Below are 17172 nucleotides of genomic sequence, written 5' to 3' on the forward strand. Positions count from 1 at the left end.
CGTCCATATACAAAGAAGAACTATCACACTCACATGTTCATATTATTGGTTTATTTACCAAAATCTTCACAGCACCAGCAAACTCCTCAATACTGTGGTATCCATCAACTTGTCTGATGCAACATCCGCGCCAAAATGGATATTTATACCTAAACGTCACGTGATATATACAGTATATGCATAAACGTCACGTGTTACACATGTCACATGTACAGATAACAATATAACCTTCACAATAAATGTGTACAAGGCACTACAACACAAATATGTACCATGAATGTACACTCATCCTAACACATGACAACACACATCCCAACACCCCCACTTGTTCTCATCATCTCAAGCCGAAAATGATGATACCCATATTAGTTTCCCCAAAAAACTCTTGAATTTTCTGAACTTAAACTTAACTACTGGCTTTGTAAGTATGTCATGTCTTCTGATGGGCAGTAAACAATATCTATTTTTCCTTCACTGAATGCATCACGAATACAGTGATATTTTACATCAATGTGTTTGGACCTCTGTCTGTTCACTGGGTTCTTACTTAGTGCGATGGCTCCCTGATTGTCTTCATAAATCTTTGTACAACTGTAGACTCTATTATCCATGCCGTTTAATAGTTGAGTTAGATACATGCTTTCCTGAGTAGTGGTGGCTAGACTGACGTATTCAGCCTCACATGTCGAGAGTGCTACAGTGGGTTGTTTCTTTGACTTCCAAGATATGGCAGGGCCTTGTTTTGTCAGGCTAAAACAGTACCCTGTAGTACTACGTCTATCTTCCACAGAAGATGCCCAATCAGAATCACTATAAGCTATAAGACTTAAGTCTTCATCAGATTTCTTAAAGCACAACTCATAGTCACTTGTCCCTTTTAGGTATCTCAAAACATGTTTAGCAGCTACTAGGTTCTCTGCTTTTGGGTTTGCCAGTGTTTTTGATAGTTTACTAACTATCCAGCTAATATCTGGTCGGGTACAAGTCATAGCATAGATCAAACTGCCTATAATCTCCCGGTATTCTTTGGGATTAATTTTGCTGGTGTCACTCTCCTCGTTTTGGTCACCTTCCACTTTTAGTTCACATGGTGTATATCTAGGTTTACAGTCTGACATTCCAAATCTATCAAGCATTTTTTGGATGTATGTTTTCTGATTCATTTTGATTTCCTCTCCCTTTTGCTCAAACTGAATGCCCAGGAAAGATGATATTTCTCCCAGATCCTTCATATTAAACTGGGCTTTCATGTTTTCTTTGAAACTGTTCAGAAGTTTGTTACTGCTAGCAGCGATTATTAAATCATCAACCCAGATGAGTACGATAATCGTCTCATCTTCTACCTCCTTTCTATATACACAGTGATCAGATAGATTTCTGGTAAAGTTGTCTTTCTCTAGATGATCATTTAGGAGTTTGTACCAGTTTCTTCCAGACTGTTTCAGACCGTAAAGGGATTTCTTTAATTTACATACTAACTTCTCCCCAGTCTGTGATATCTCTTCAAAACCATCAGGTTGTTCTAGGAATATGTCCTCCTCTATAGGAGCATGTAAGTATGCTGTTTTGACGTCCATCTGATGGACAATGAGGTCATCTTGTACTGCGATCTGCATCAATGCCCGTACTGAAGTAAGGTTTGCTGTTGGGGCAAACGTCTCATGGTAGTCTATGCCTTCTGTTTGGTTGTAACCCTTAGCAACGTATCTAGCTTTATATATTTTCCCCCTTTCAGCATTTTCTTTAATGGCATAAACCCATCTTCCCCCCACTGTATTTCTGCCCCCAGGCAAAGAGGTAAGCTCAAAAGTGTAATTTTCTTTCAGTGAGTCGATCTCTTCATTCATCGCTCGTTCCCATCCGGGTGCCTCTGGTGACCTCAGGGCTTCTCTATAGGTTTGAGGGACTCAACATACCGCCCTGTAACAATGATCAACACTTGTATTGGTTACGTCCTCATCTGTAAAGTCTGATGAGTAGTCGTTTAAGTATTGTGGGGCCCTCTTGTCTCTTTTTGGATAGCTATGCTTTTCACTATGACTAGGTTGTGAATCTGCATTGTTTTCATCATGTTCGTCTGTATCTGTATTTACAGTCTCATCACTCCCCTCTAGAACCTGACTCCCTGTGCTCTCTTCACCCTGTTGGAGTGGCACATGAGTGCTGTTCTCACTACCAGATGTTCTGCCATTATGTGTCTGGAGTTCTGTATCATCCTCATCAGTTTGAGTATGTTGTTCCGCACTGTTCTTTCTAATGAATTTTACTAGTCTGTGTTTTGATACCTTTCCTGTATGTGGTTTGTATACTAGGTATGCCGGGCTGTTTTTGCTGTACCCCACAAATATCCATTTTTCACATCTGGGGTCAAGCTTCTTATGATCGTGTTTATACGCATAACACTCTGAGCCGAACACCCACATTTTTGACAGATTGGGTTTCTGTCCTGTTAACATGAAGTAAGGGGTATTGTTGGTCCTTTCGTTGTAGCATCTATTTCGGATGTGAGCTGCATTTTGTACAGCATAAGGCCACAGTACCTTTGGTAATCCCTTCTCTAGTAATTGGCACCTTCCCATTTCAAATAATGTCCTAAACTGTCTCTCGGCGGTGCCATTTTGATGAGGTGAAAAGGGGCACGATGTCTCATGTCTTATCCCTCTATCTCTTAACAGTGACTGAAAATAATTGCTTGTGAATTCCGTACCATTATCTGATCTTATGCACTTGACTTGGCCATATGGTGCACTGTCTGCAAGGAATCTTTCAGTTGCTAATGTTGTCTCACTCTTGTTTTTAAGGAAATAAACTGACACTGCCCCTGAGAAATCATCTGTGAATGCAATCGCATATTTATGTCCATCTTGAGAAGTTGGGTCAATAGGACCTGCTAAGTCAGTATGTACTAACTCTAGGGGTGCACTAGCTTTTGCGTCAGGTTTCCTATTTCTGATGTTGGTAAATTTCCCTTCAGTACAGACACTACAGTCTATCTTAGTGTTACCTGTGATCTTCATACCCTCTACCACCTTTGGTAATTTCAACACATCATCTACATTACAATGACCCATAATTTCATGCCATGTTTTTACATCACAAGTCAAGTTCACTTTGTCTCTGGACATCATATCATTTACTGAATAATCAACACATGTTTCATCATTTACCGTTTCCAAGTAGTACAGTCTCTCATACTGCTCTATGCGAAAAACGGCTCCATCTCTGTTGATGAGCATGTTCTGTCCTTCTTGAAAGGTCACCTTATCTCCGTCAGTTGTGGCTGCTTGTACGGAGAGTATGCTCTGTGGGTAGGATGGTATGAATAGCGCATTCCTCAGTGTGACTCCGACGCATCTTCCTTCTGAGTCCTGTAAGAACACCTCTGCATCGCCCCGTTTCACTGCCACGTTGTTCATCCTGGTTCCGTCAGCTAGTTCCATGTAGTGTGACTTCGGGTCAAAGGTCTCGTCAAATCTTGTGAACTTGTTTTCCTCTGTTATGATGTGGGATGTAGCTCCGCAGTCTACCATTAGTCCGTTTCTTCTAATAGTGTCTGGGAGGAATCCTTGACTGACTGTGAATACAAAAGTATGTTCTTCCTCACCTTCTCGTCTGTCCGCAGTCTGTTTTGCGTCATCTTTCTGCTGGGGTTTTCTGCGACATGTTTCATCGCTGTGTGTAGAGCTTCTATGGTAGCTGCACCACTTAGCTACACTGCCTCTCTTCTGAGCTACACTGGTTCCTTTCTGACGACACTCTCTTGCTATGTGTCCCTGGCCTCCGCATCCGTAACATGTCACCGATGCTATGTTTACTTTCATGACGTCTGATTTTTCTTTAGTGTCAAACTTTTCTGTCTCCTCGTAGCTCCGTAGCTTACTTTTAAACTGGGCGAACGTCAGTTCATCACTGCTCTGTGTTGTATGAATGGCGAAAAGCTTGTACGCCTCTGGAAGTCCCTTTAGAATCATGGCTATAATTAGTCCGTCACCAATAATTTATTTTGCATTTCTTAGGGAAGTTACTGCCTTTTCAGCTCGGATGATGTAATCTGTCACAGTTTCACCAGACTCTTTCTTTAGTGACGTTAGTTCTGTATACAGGGCAATAATCCTTGGCTTACCCTGACTGGCGTAATGACTTCGTAGTATTTCAAGTGCTTTCTTGCCGTCATCTGCCGCCTCTCTCATAACCAACGATAGGCTCTTGTCGTCCAGGAGTTGGATTAGCTCTGCGTAGCATTCTTCCTTCTTTTCTGGATCTGGACCTTCATTCCTGGTGCAGAGTATCGTGTCTTTTAATCCCATCATTCTCATGTGGCCGAGAAACTTCACTTCCCAAAGTTCGTAGTTGTTTTCATCTCCGTCAAAAACGAGTCTCTGCCATTTTCCTCCTGAGGTACCACCACGCCTGGGCCCATAACCTGTAAGACGTTCAGTTTCTTGATCCGCCATCTCAATGTGCAATATATTATCCTCGTCCATATACAAAGAAGAACTATCACACTCACATGTTCATATTATTGGTTTATTTACCAAAATCTTCACAGCACCAGCAAACTCCTCAATACTGTGGTATCCATCAACTTGTCTGATGCAACATCCGCGCCAAAACGGATATTTATACCTAAACGTCACGTGATATATATATGCATAAACGTCACGTGTTACACATGTCACATGTACAGATAACAATATAACCTTCACAATAAATGTGTACAAGGCACTACAACACAAATATGTACCATGAATGTACACTCATCCTAACACATGAGAACACACATCCCAACAAATACATTAGACTTATATTGCGCTTTTCTAGACACTCAAAGACGCTTTACAAACTGAAAAGATCGAGTAGTAATAATAAAAAGAAACAAAAGGTAAATAGAAGAAAGTATAGGGGCCTAATTGAGGTAGTGCTGGGGACACATGGGAAGGGGAGGGGGGGAGAGGGTTAACTGGTGAAGGCGAGCTTGAAGAGGTTTTGAGGGCCTGTTTGAATGTTGGGAGGGTGTTGGCCTGTCTGATGTGGTTGGGTTTTGTTGTTGAGTTTCTGCTGCTATTCTGTTTTCTTTTTCTTTTGTTATTATGATTATTATTATTATTATTATTATTATTATTATTATTATTATTATTATTATAAGTAGTAGTAGTCGTATTGCATTGCATTGCACTGTTAATTGTTCATTGTTATTGTTGATTGTTGAGGAGTTGCTTGCCGTAAAGTATTTGGTCCTTTGTGTCTGAGGACACCGGTCTACAGTTTTCTAATCTTATGTTACGTAGTGTTGATAAATAATTAATAGATACAATTAATTTGTATCATCTTTAGTTTTGTAATCATTCTGAGACGTGTGTTTATTTTCTGCTGAATGTGCCTATCCCTGTATGAAGAAAGTGAAACGCCCATCGATGACGTCATCAAAAGACGCCAGTGTTTGTGTTTTCGTCAGAGCAGCATTTTCATTCTATCTGATCAAAGGTTGATTCCATTCTCCTTATGCAAGACAGCGTATGCAGCTCGACGCTCCCGGAGTGTGATTAAATAAAGCATCGCGTCGCAGGTAAGGACAACTAAGATATTAGCCAGATGAACAATAACTTTAACTGGCCAAAGGCAAATGCGTTGGTTCTTTTGTAGCCTATTCTAGTAGCGTCCAGTATGGCGCATGTTAGCCCCGGTGTGTGTGTGTGTGGAACTAGAGGCCCTAAAGGCCACATGCACTAACATACACCTTTTACTGTATGTCACATGTTATTTATTCATGTTAGCCCCGGTGTGTGTGTGGAACTAGAGGCCCTAAAGGCCACATGCACTAACATACACCTTTTACTGTATTTCACATGTTATTTATTCATGTTAGCCCCGGTGTGTGTGTGGAACTAGAGGCCCTAAAGGCCACATGCACTAACATACACCTTTTACTGTATGTCACATGTTATTTATTCATGTTAGCCCCGGTGTGTGTGTGGAACTAGAGGCCCTAAAGGCCACATGCACTAACATACACCTTTTACTGTATTTCACATGTTATTTATTCATGTTAGCCCCGGTGTGTGTGTGGAACTAGAGGACCTAAAGGCCACATGCACTAACATACACCTTTTACTGTATGTCACATGTTATTTATTCATGTTAGCCCCGGTGTCTGTGTGGAACTAGAGGCCCTAAAGGCCACATGCACTAACATACACCTTTTACTGTATGTCACATGTTATTTATTCATGTTAGCCCCGGTGTGTGTGTGGAACTAGAGGCCCTAAAGGCCACATGCACTAACATACACCTTTTACTGTATGTCACTAGGGATGCTCCGATCTGGATTTTTGGGGCCGATACCGATCACCGATTTTTTTCCTCAAGATCAACCGATACCGATTTAAAAAAAAATACATAACTGTAGGCCTACTGACTGGATAGCCTACATATTTTTTGCTTTTTAGACAAAAGTTTTGATCCATTAGGCACCAAGCAAACGCAGACCCATGTTTATGGCATAGTAAAAGTCTGGCCTATCACCCAGTTAGGGCCTGAAGCCCAAGTCAGTGATATGGCTGTATAAAAGACATCATAAACGTGGCCTTCATGGTTTACATACTGTTACGTCCTCCTATGTTTTCTGTTCAGTTATCTGTCTTCCCCAGGAAAAAAAAAAAAAAAAAAAAAAGATCGGTTTTTGCGATCGGCCATTTTTGCCGATCACCGATCGAGTCATTTGGAGTGAAATCGGCCGATTTAAATCGGTGGCCGATAAATCGGAGCATCCCTAGATGTCACATGTTATTTATTCATGTTAGCCCCGGTGTGTGTGTGGAACTAGAGGACCTAAAGGCCACATGCACTAACATACACCTTTTACTGTATGTCACATGTTATTTATTCATGTTAGCCCCGGTGTGTGTGGAACTAGAGGACCTAAAGGCCACATGCACTAACATACACCTTTTACTGTATGTCACATGTTATTTATTCAGCTCTGTTTAGGAAGAATTAACGTAATGTTGTGAGTCATCGCAGGACCTCGTTTTATTAGACAAATCACATTGAACCTTGTATTAGAACCCTCCCCAGGTTGCTAGGTAACGCTAGCTAACTCTAGCTAGCTGATAACAATGGCGGATGCTAGTAGCGGTGGACTAACCAACACAGCCAGCAGTTCTTTACCAAAGCAAGTTCAGGGGCCAGGTTTTGCACGCTTGGTTGTTACACAAGTAACCAGCTTGTTGTCGAAGCACAAACTGGTTAGAACGAGGCTAGGATTTAGCCAGTATGATTTGAAGCCTGTGTGCTGACTTATTTAAGCTGTAGTGGTTTTATATCATGTTATACTGAGAAATGTAAGTCTCTCTGAAGTAGGGGCGAAATCTAGCACTCAAGGAAGGCCCATTTCCTTCCTGAAAGGGATGTGCCAAGATCTGTGGCGCAGTGAACAATTCTGACTATGGACAGGGCCCATAACTTATGTAATCACAGATTTGTATAATATGATTGGTTCCCAAGAATAGTGACCTCATGACCAAGGACAGTTCTATATATATGAGTCCCACCCATCGTTGGGGGCTTTTTGCTTTCTGCTTGCTTCTTGCTGCTGCGCTCATGTAAACTTGGCATAATAAAATGCCTCTTTGGAGACAATTGATCTAAGCTCTTTGTGCTTTGTAAGTTCTACTAAATCTATTAAGAATCAATTATATCCACAACAAAGCAATATCACATACGTACTGTTATACTGAATATCAGCACGGCTATGATTCGGTCGTAGGTATGAGGCAGGAGAGTCTAATGTCTCTTAGGGCAGGAGCCTATCTCCTGTTTCCGTAGCATGTGGTGGCTTGATACAAGTACACCCCCTGGACATGACCCTGGTATGTCGCAGGGTCTTACCCCCCCCAATCCAACCCTTAATGCTGAGTGCCAAGCAGGGAGGCATCGGGTACCATTTTAATAGTCTTTGGTATGACACGGCTGGTGATCGTATTTAGGCATGGGCCTACTCTCCACCCCCCGCACCAACCTACGGACCTTCGGGGGCAGAGCTTTCAGTGTGGCAGCTCCCACCCTCTGGAACTCTCTCCCCACAGCAATCCGCAATGCCCCTACCCTGGTCACTTTTAAATCAGCCCTCAAAACCCACTTGTTCTCTAAGGCCTTTGGCCCCTAGTCTAGTTTGTCACTCTCGTTGTCTTTGTTTCTTTGCTTTGTTTTTCTGTTCTGTCTGTCTGACTTTCTGTCTATGAAATCTGTTAAGCGTCCTTGGGTTTGAGAAAGGCGCTATATAAATAGGGGTAGTGGTGGTCTAGTGGATAGTGAGTTGGACTTGGGATCGGAAGGTTGTGAGTTCAAATCCCGCCTGAAGCCACACCACTACTAGTGTGCCCTTGGGTAAGGCACTTAGCCCTCAGTTACTCCAGGGGGAATGTCCCTGTAATTCGTAATTGTAAGTCGCTTTGGATAAAAGCGTCTGCTAAATGGCAAAATTAAAATTTAATTAAATTAAAATTAAATTATAAATCTAAGCTATTATTAGGGATGTTCCGAATCCGATATTGATATCGCATATCACCGCGATATTGGTCCTGAATGCTGGATCGCAGATCGCACCAGTTAAAAAATAGGCAGCGATCTGGGGCTCGCGATCCGGCGTGTCACTCACGTGATGACAACAGTAGTAGTCAGTGGTCACGAGCATGAGAGTTGGCTAGTAGCTACCTGTGTGTAATGAGTCTCACAATGTCATGATGCTAGCTGGTGAAATCATAAACCATTTGTTTACGTAATTTTTCGGTTGTTTACATAGTCTGAAACTACAGATGGTAAGCTTTCAAATGATGCATCATACAATGAAATCGGAAAAAAATTCAAGACGACACGAGTATTTGAATGTTTGTTTGTATCAATGTTGAATGGTGACTGCTAAAAACGCTGCTAACAGCTAGTGCCTAACGTTTCGTTCTAAAACGAAATTATGTTTACAAGCCAGGTATCACTTACCGGTAGCCTCTGGCAACAGTGAATCAAACCCACAGATTATAAGTATTTAGTGATCGTTAAACTGTTGTATATTATATCTAGGGATGCACGATATGCATTTTTTCCAACCGATACCGATACCGATATTTACCCGCTTCTCGTGGCCGATAACCGATACCGATATTGTTATTATTATTTTATTTTTTCTTTCCTAGCACCAGGGGAGCCCCCCTCCCAAATGTCATTGTTTGGTACCTGTACTATATCAATGACAATAAAGACCATTCAGATATAATTTCACAGTTGATAACCTGTAGTTCATGCACACCTGAAGGTAAGAAAGGCTATGTAGTGAGCAAAGATTGATGATTTAATATTCCATAGTGATCTCACCAAATCTAACTTACATCACTATTGTTAACACAACAAAGAGAACACTTCTGAGTCTTCAAATGTTCATTTATTATTTCCTCTAACAAACAGAATCTGTTATAGACAGTGCACAATGCTTTTTTTAGCCAAAGTTCATAAAGATCTTATGTTAACCGTAGCTTTAGACAGTATACTGTATGTTTACATGTACATGTTAACCATAGCTTTAGACAGTATACTGTATGTTTACATGTCATGTACATGTTAACCATAGCTTTAGACAGTATACTGTATGTTTACATGTATATGTTAACCATAGCTTTAGACAGTATACTGTATGTTTACATGTCATGTACATCATGCAATATCTGCCTTAGAAATTGTGAAGAATGTCCACACCCGGGGAAGGCATGTTTCGCTCGCGTCTCGTCAAAACAAACTGCGTGCCTGAGCGCGGAAACCGGAAGCAGAGCGCGGAAACCGGAAACCGGAAGCAGAAATATTTCCGGCTTCATATTATCGGTTAAATATCGGCTACATTTTATAATAAATACCGATACCGATAAACATTAATTCCTCAATATCGGGCCGATAAATATCGGTGCCGATAATATCGTGCATCCCTAATTATATCGAGTGGTACTCAGGGATTAAAGTTCTCCGTCGCTACGACGGATTTCCGTCAATTTTTTCCAAGTCGCGACGGATTTCCGTCAATTGGCTACCTGGTGTAATATGATTTGTAGAGGCATACAGTCTCTTATGATATCGGTCAACAGCGGAGCTAGGGTGGGGGCGAGGGGGGCGGCCCACCATTGACGAGGGGGTTCTTGACGGCCAAGTGCCACAACCGCAGGGCCCTGTTCACCTGTTTGTATTGATTGATTGATTGATTGATTGATTGATTGTACTTTATTGTTCCCGAGGGGAAATTTGTCTTGGGCATGGTACTTTCATGCTTCAAGTGCAACAGTGACGATACATACAACATACAGTAGACAAAGTAAACAACAGGACAGCAACAAACATTGAGTGACATTGGCAGCAGTTTCCACCTGGACATGGCATCATTTGGTATAAATATATATTGCACATAACCCTTCAAGTGGTGTTTTCGAATATTGCACATGGCCCTTCAAGTGGTGTCTAAGATAAAGTGCAGGTGCTGGTGATCATGTCCTAATCATCGTTTCTGCTTGAGAGAATTGATTAGTTTAATGGAGAATGGGACAAATGATAGTTTTAAGAGCTTATAGTTACATCTTGGCATGCGAAGCCTTCTACCTAGGGGGAGAACTTCGTATTCTGTGGAGAGCGGATGTTGGGGGTCTGCGATTATCTTGTTAGCCTTGTCCAGGACAGCTTTTTCATATAGTTTATTTAGGATCACATAGTCTCTTTCACCTACAATTTTCATAGCTGTTTTGTGAATGCTGACTAGTCTGTTTTTTTGTTGTACAGTTAAGTTGCCAAACCACACAATTATTCCATATCTGATTACACTTTCAACAATGGACTGATAGAAAAATCTCATGATCTGCTTTCTCACCCCATAAAGTCTGAGTCGCCTCAGGTGATAAAGCCTCTGCTGTACATAAGCTGTCTAAGTGTGTATTCCAGCAGAGATGGTTGTCTAACTGAATACCTAAGTACTTATAAGAGGGCACCTGGATGATTGTTTGGTCTTTAACGACCACAGGCTCATGGTCAGTTACCTGCCTTGGGTCTAACACAACCTCCTGAGTTTTGGTGGGGTTTAAGATGAGATGGTTGCTGTCGCACCATTTAGTGAATATATTAATCTCATCATGGAGCACCGAGGGGTCTGTATCTTTATCAAGGAGACTTAGAATTGCAGTGTCGTCAGCATATTTTATAATATGGTTGCTTGGGTGGTTACTTTTACAGTCGTTGGTGTATACTGAGAAAAGATATGGAGACAGAACGCAACCTTGGGGGACACCTGTACTGCAGTGTTTAGTCACTGACAGTGTTCCATTGACTTTCACTTGCTGTTCTCTTTCTAACATGAAGGAATGGATCCATTTGATTAAAGTACTATTGACACCCATGTCTTTGAGCTTTCCTAAGAGCACGTGGGGTTGTACCGTATTAAAGGCGGAACTAAAGTCAACAAACATAATTCGGGCATAGGCCTTTTTGTTCTCGAGGTGCTTGGATACAGAATGTGTGATATAGAGAATAGCATCCTCCGTGCTACGGTTCTGTTTATAGGCAAATTGAAAAACATCTAGCAGTGGGTCAATGTGTTTTCTAAGCAGAGACAGTACATATCGTTCAAAACATTTCATCACAATGGAAGTTAGAGCTATGGGGCGGAAGTCATTATTCTCCATGGCACGAGGTTTTTTCGGCACAGGGATTATAATTGACTTCCTCCACAGAGCTGGAACCTCGGTATTCAGGGACTTTTCAAATAGCGGACACCATGCTGTTGTTAGTTCTTCTGCACAGTTTTTGAGAAGAGAAGCTGATAGACCGTCTGGACCTGTGGACCTGTTGGTAGACACCCTGCTAAAGAGACGTTGAATGCTGGTAGGATTTACCTCCAACCAGCAGTTGGCATCAGTCTCTGGCAGGGTCTGCAACACACGGTCACACTCCTGAGAGTTCCGTGTGTCAAACCTCAGGTAGAAGTCATTCAGCTCGTTTGCTTTTTGTTGTTCGTCTAGGGTCATGATCTGTCTTTTTGTTGGGTTCATGTTGGTCACTGATTTCATTGTGTCCCAAAGTTTTTTAGAGTTGGAAGTCAAAAAACTTTGTTCCATTGTGTCCCTGTGTTTTTTCCTTGCACTAACAAGCAGTTGTTTTAGTTCTTTCTGGACCACTGACAGTCCTGCCCTGTCCTTATTTCTGAATGCCTGTTTTTTCCTATTTATGCAATCTTTGATTTCTTTTGTGATATAAGGTTTGTTATTAGGATAAACTACTATTTCCTTCTTTGGGACAACATTGTCAACACAGAATTTTATATAGTCTGTTATGGTAACAGTGGCCTCATCTATTGAGTATCAGTGGCCTCATCTATTGTATTGTCGATTCCGCCCGTCTTAGTACCCCCTCAGCAGGGCCTCCCGTCACTCTGAGGAGAGAAGATTTTACGGTCGCGCCGATATTTAAAACACCCAGCCTGTCTGTTGGATACTCTGTTGTAGGCCTATTTCTTTCCCTCGCTGTCTTTTTGTAAAATAAAATAAAAGAGTCAAGATGAGCGTTTGAATTCAGAAGAGGTGATGATCATTAACGTAACGACCTCCGTTCGGCTCCGAACGGCTCCGTTCATGTGGCTGTGGAAAGCAACCACCGCGACGATGATGATAGTGATAATAGTGATGAGGATAATATAAACGAAGACAGTGACACGGGTGAAGGTCTAGTTAGTGAGTATCACTATCATCATCGTCGCGGTGGTTGCTGGCCAGGTGTGGAGGGTTGCGTTGAGAAGAAGTTTGTGAGTGGAACACGAGGCCACCAAGTTCTTCCGCTGTTCTTTCTCAGGTATTTTAGGTAATTGCAATGTTACACTCTGAAGGTCACGTAAATCACGTTCTCTTAAATCAAATGACGCACAGGTTGTTACGTTAATGATCATCACCTCTTCTGAATTCAAACGCTCCGTAAGTTGAGTTGTTTCATATTCATTAATTCTATCAAAATCTGTCGACCGCCGTGTCTCCTTAATTTGTGTTGGTATAGTCAGTCACACATTGCTTGCACTTCTAGTTTGTTGTGTGTGGCTTGATTGTGTACTAGGCTATGGCTGTGTATGAGAATCCAACAATCACATGTTAAATTGGTAAAATCCATGGTGCTGAACAGGGGCGGGGCTAGGGGGTGGCTACTTGGGCTCAAGCCCCGGATGTTTTCTGAAAAGCCCTGAATGTTTTACTTAAAAAATAAAAAATAAACTCTCGTGAGTAACGTTCAGTACCGGAGTCCAACAGAGAGGCAGCAGCTGCGCGACATTAGCGAGATTGAGTGATCTCAATCAGTGCCTGACTTGCAAAATTGTAAGGATGGATATCCGAAAGTTTTTTTCAACAAAACAAGCGCCAAGAACTGTTGCAGCAGCAGTATCAGCAGCTGACAACAATGACATCACCAGCAGTGATGACATCATAGATGATGTTTCAGGTTTGTGAATCTTATCAGAAAGGTGACTGACTCACTGACATTACTTTTCCGGTTTGCTAATGCTAGCTGGCTATCATAACATAACGTTATGTTATAATGAAAATTAAACGTAGCAAGGTACTGTTACGGTACATGGTAAGAAATCAAACAATTATAATACTTATACAAATAAAGTGAATAACAGGCTGATAATCTTTGATATCTGCACTCTGGTTGACTGAGTAACAAGTGAAAAAGAATGATGTAACGTTAATGTTACAGCTAGTAAACATGGAGTAACCACATTAAGTATGCCCTTATGGTAGTATGTATGTATACAGAACATGACTCAAATCTATCCTAAGATGTAACGCTAACTAACTAAGTTTGTTTAATGTCCCAGGGGGGATTTGATTTCACAGTACTATACACAGGCCAACAATACATGTAATATATCGTCATATAACACAGGACAAGACAATCAATACAATAAGTGGTGAGCACAGAGTCTGCCCTGATATACATACTGTAACATAACTAGCATCAATTCTGTAATTCTATACAAATATAAATGATGGTGACTGACGTGTGTGTGTGTGTATGTGTGTGTGTGTGTGTGTGTGTGTTTACTGTCTATTTTGTAATACAGCCTTTTGTCCGCTTTAAGGTGGTGGTAAGTTGAAGGTTGAAGGCAAATTTTTCTGGCGCGCTGCGCGCGCACATTATATTCTCCCTCTGGGCTAAGCCTCAGATCTCCTACAATCCTAAATCCGCCTCTGGTGCTGAAGAAGGCTACAGTATATCAGGAGTTGTTTCGTTTAGTATCAGCAGTTTGGTCTTTACCGATAAATGCATGGCTCTTCTTCCCTTAAAACGCTATCGTTATATAATACAAACATATAGTGGAGGTTAAAATGAGAATATGACTTGGCTTGAACACATTTTCAGTCAGGAGATTTTTTTTTGCTTTAATCCCTGGGTACTTAAAACAAGTTGCCTGTTATGAAAAAAACGAAAAGCAGATATTGTTGACACCCCTTTGATTCTGGGACTGGTTTCTGGTCTCACCAGCAGCGTCACTAGGCTACACTTTTAAAAAGGGTGCTATAATTGATTTGCCATTTGTAAGAGAAGATAAATAGAATAAAAACATGAAGGCACTAAAACTAGAAATCAGACAGTAACTCTATTTTTTCTACAATGCTGAATGCTGCTGTTTAAATAGTTTTAACTGTAAACCAGTTGGTCACTGAGTACTGCAGAGTACTGTTTTTGTTGCTTGAATAAAGGCTGGCAGTCTTTAATAGCTAACTGTGGACTATACTGGGGAAGTATTTGTTATTATTCAGGAGTAAAACAATAAATTCAAATATCGGATCGGTATCGGTATCGCAGATACCTGAAGCCCAGGTATCGGTATCGGTAGTGAAAAAATGGGATCGGGACATCCCTACCATCAACCATACATCATATCCTAACCCCCATTTCAATGCATTATAGACATTTTCTTTACAACAAGCATAACAAAAAAAATCGCTGTTATGCCGCTATGAGTACACTGACCAACGCGACGCAGACCGACCAACGCAGAACTATAAATTGGGAGAGCCCTTGCGTAGGTTACGGTGTAGCCGCACGTAAATTTGACGCAGAAGTATAAATTGGGACTGAGGTTCAGATATTTTTTTTTGATAGCCTATCTTAGGCATTTGCCCTCCATGCTTAGAGTGAAGTTCAAGTGTTTAGAGTGATAGGCATAGGACTGGGTCAGTGAGCAGTGAGTTTCAGTACATGTTTTGTTACAGCTTCTATAGTGATATGAGACTTCCATAAATATTTTCATATAATGTCCCAATTTATTTTCCTTTTTTACCAAGATGTTGGCTACTTGTATAGCCTATTGTTAATTAAAAGAGGTTACATTCAAATTATATGTGTCATTTAGCATTTGTCTGATATAATGTATATTGAAGTAGGCTATATACCGTTCAAAAGTTTGGGGTCACCCAGACAATTTTGTGCAAAATGAATAGAAAATATAGTCTAGACATTGACATGGATAGAAATAATTATTTTTATTTGAAATAATAATTTTGTCCTTCAAACTTTGCTTTTCTCAAAGAATGCTCCCTTTGCAGCAATTACAGCATTGCAGACCTTTGGCATTCTAGCGGTTAATTTGTTGAGGTAATCTGAAGAAATTTCACCCCACGCTTCTTGAAGCACCTCCCACAAGTTGGATTGGCTTGATGGGCACTTCTTGTGTTCCATACGGTCAAGCTGCTCCCACAACAGCTCAATGGGGTTGAGATCTGGTGACTCCCCTGGCCACTCCATTACAGACAGAATACCAGCTGCCTGCTTCTTCCCTAAATAGTTCTTGCATAATTTGGAGGTGTGCTTTGGGTCATTGTCCTGTTGTAGGAGGAAATGGCTCCAATCAAGTAGTGTTGCACGATATACCGGTACCAACGATATACCACGGTGCCTACTATACCATAAGCTTTATACAACGGTACTACCGTGGAATACTATACTACCGTGTTGAACACGGTACCAGCGGGGCAATGTGTTACCTCTATTACCAAATTCACTGGTTCTGCTAATGAGGACAAGACTGGCTCGCGACACCGTTGTGACAGATCCCAGTTTGTTTGCTCGCGCACATCTCCGCAGTCACAATATTACCTTATATATTGACGTTATCTGGATGTCTGTCTGGGCGCGAGCCAGTCTTCTCAGTATCGTCATGGCAGAAGCGTTCCCTACCCATAGCGTCGCACCATCAACGCCAAAATTACTAAAGAAAACTAACTCAAAAAGTTTTATCTGGAACTATTTTGGTTTTAAACCAGATCGCGAAGGTAAAGCAATAGATGATGGCCGTCCGTTCTGCAGGAGATGCAATCATGCCATACAGGCAAAAGGAGGCAACACGTCAAACTTAATAAAGCACCTACAATGTCGTCATCCAGACCTTGCACTGGAATACAAGCAAGCTAATGAGGTTAGTATGGCTTTATTTGTTATAATTATCTGTGTTCTTGCAACTAGCTAATATTACAAAAATGAATGAATAAACTTCTTAGCTAAAGTGTGCGGCAGCACTGCTGCTGTTGCGGGCTAACCAGCCGGTGCTAGCCAGCCTGGCTAGCTAATGAAGTAATAACCACACTTCTGCCCTGCTTAGTGATAGTGTTGTTCCGATACCGATACTAGTATCGGCATGGCCACCGATACGCACAAAAATGCTGGTATCGGTATCGGCGAGTACTTTACAAAAACGTAAGTTTTTTTTTTTTACTTAAGTTTTACAAAAACTTTACGAGTTTTACAAAGGTTTTGAGCAGTGCCAGACTAAGTGTTAGCAATAATTTTACATCGAGGTGAGTATGCGGCTCAAAAAACATGTTTTTTTGTTTTGTTTTTTCAAACGCCGTGGTATCGGATCGGTACTCGGTATCGGCAAGTACTGCACGGTCAGGTATCGGTATCGGGATCAAAAAATGGTATCGGAACAACACTACTTAGTGACAATCTTTGGAATATGACCACTGAGTTTTCTTAAGTTGAGTTAAGTCTTGAGCTACAGTTTGGAAGTAGCCCTCTATATTTTTGATATGCCAGTGTTTGCTTTTACTTTTCAAGTTCGTGAAAAAGACCCCACAGACGGACAGACATACAGACACAGAA

This window comes from Nansenia antarctica, assembly GCF_963989245.1.
Source record: "Nansenia antarctica genome assembly, chromosome: 7".
NCBI classification, from domain to species: Eukaryota; Metazoa; Chordata; class Actinopteri; order Argentiniformes; family Microstomatidae; genus Nansenia; species Nansenia antarctica.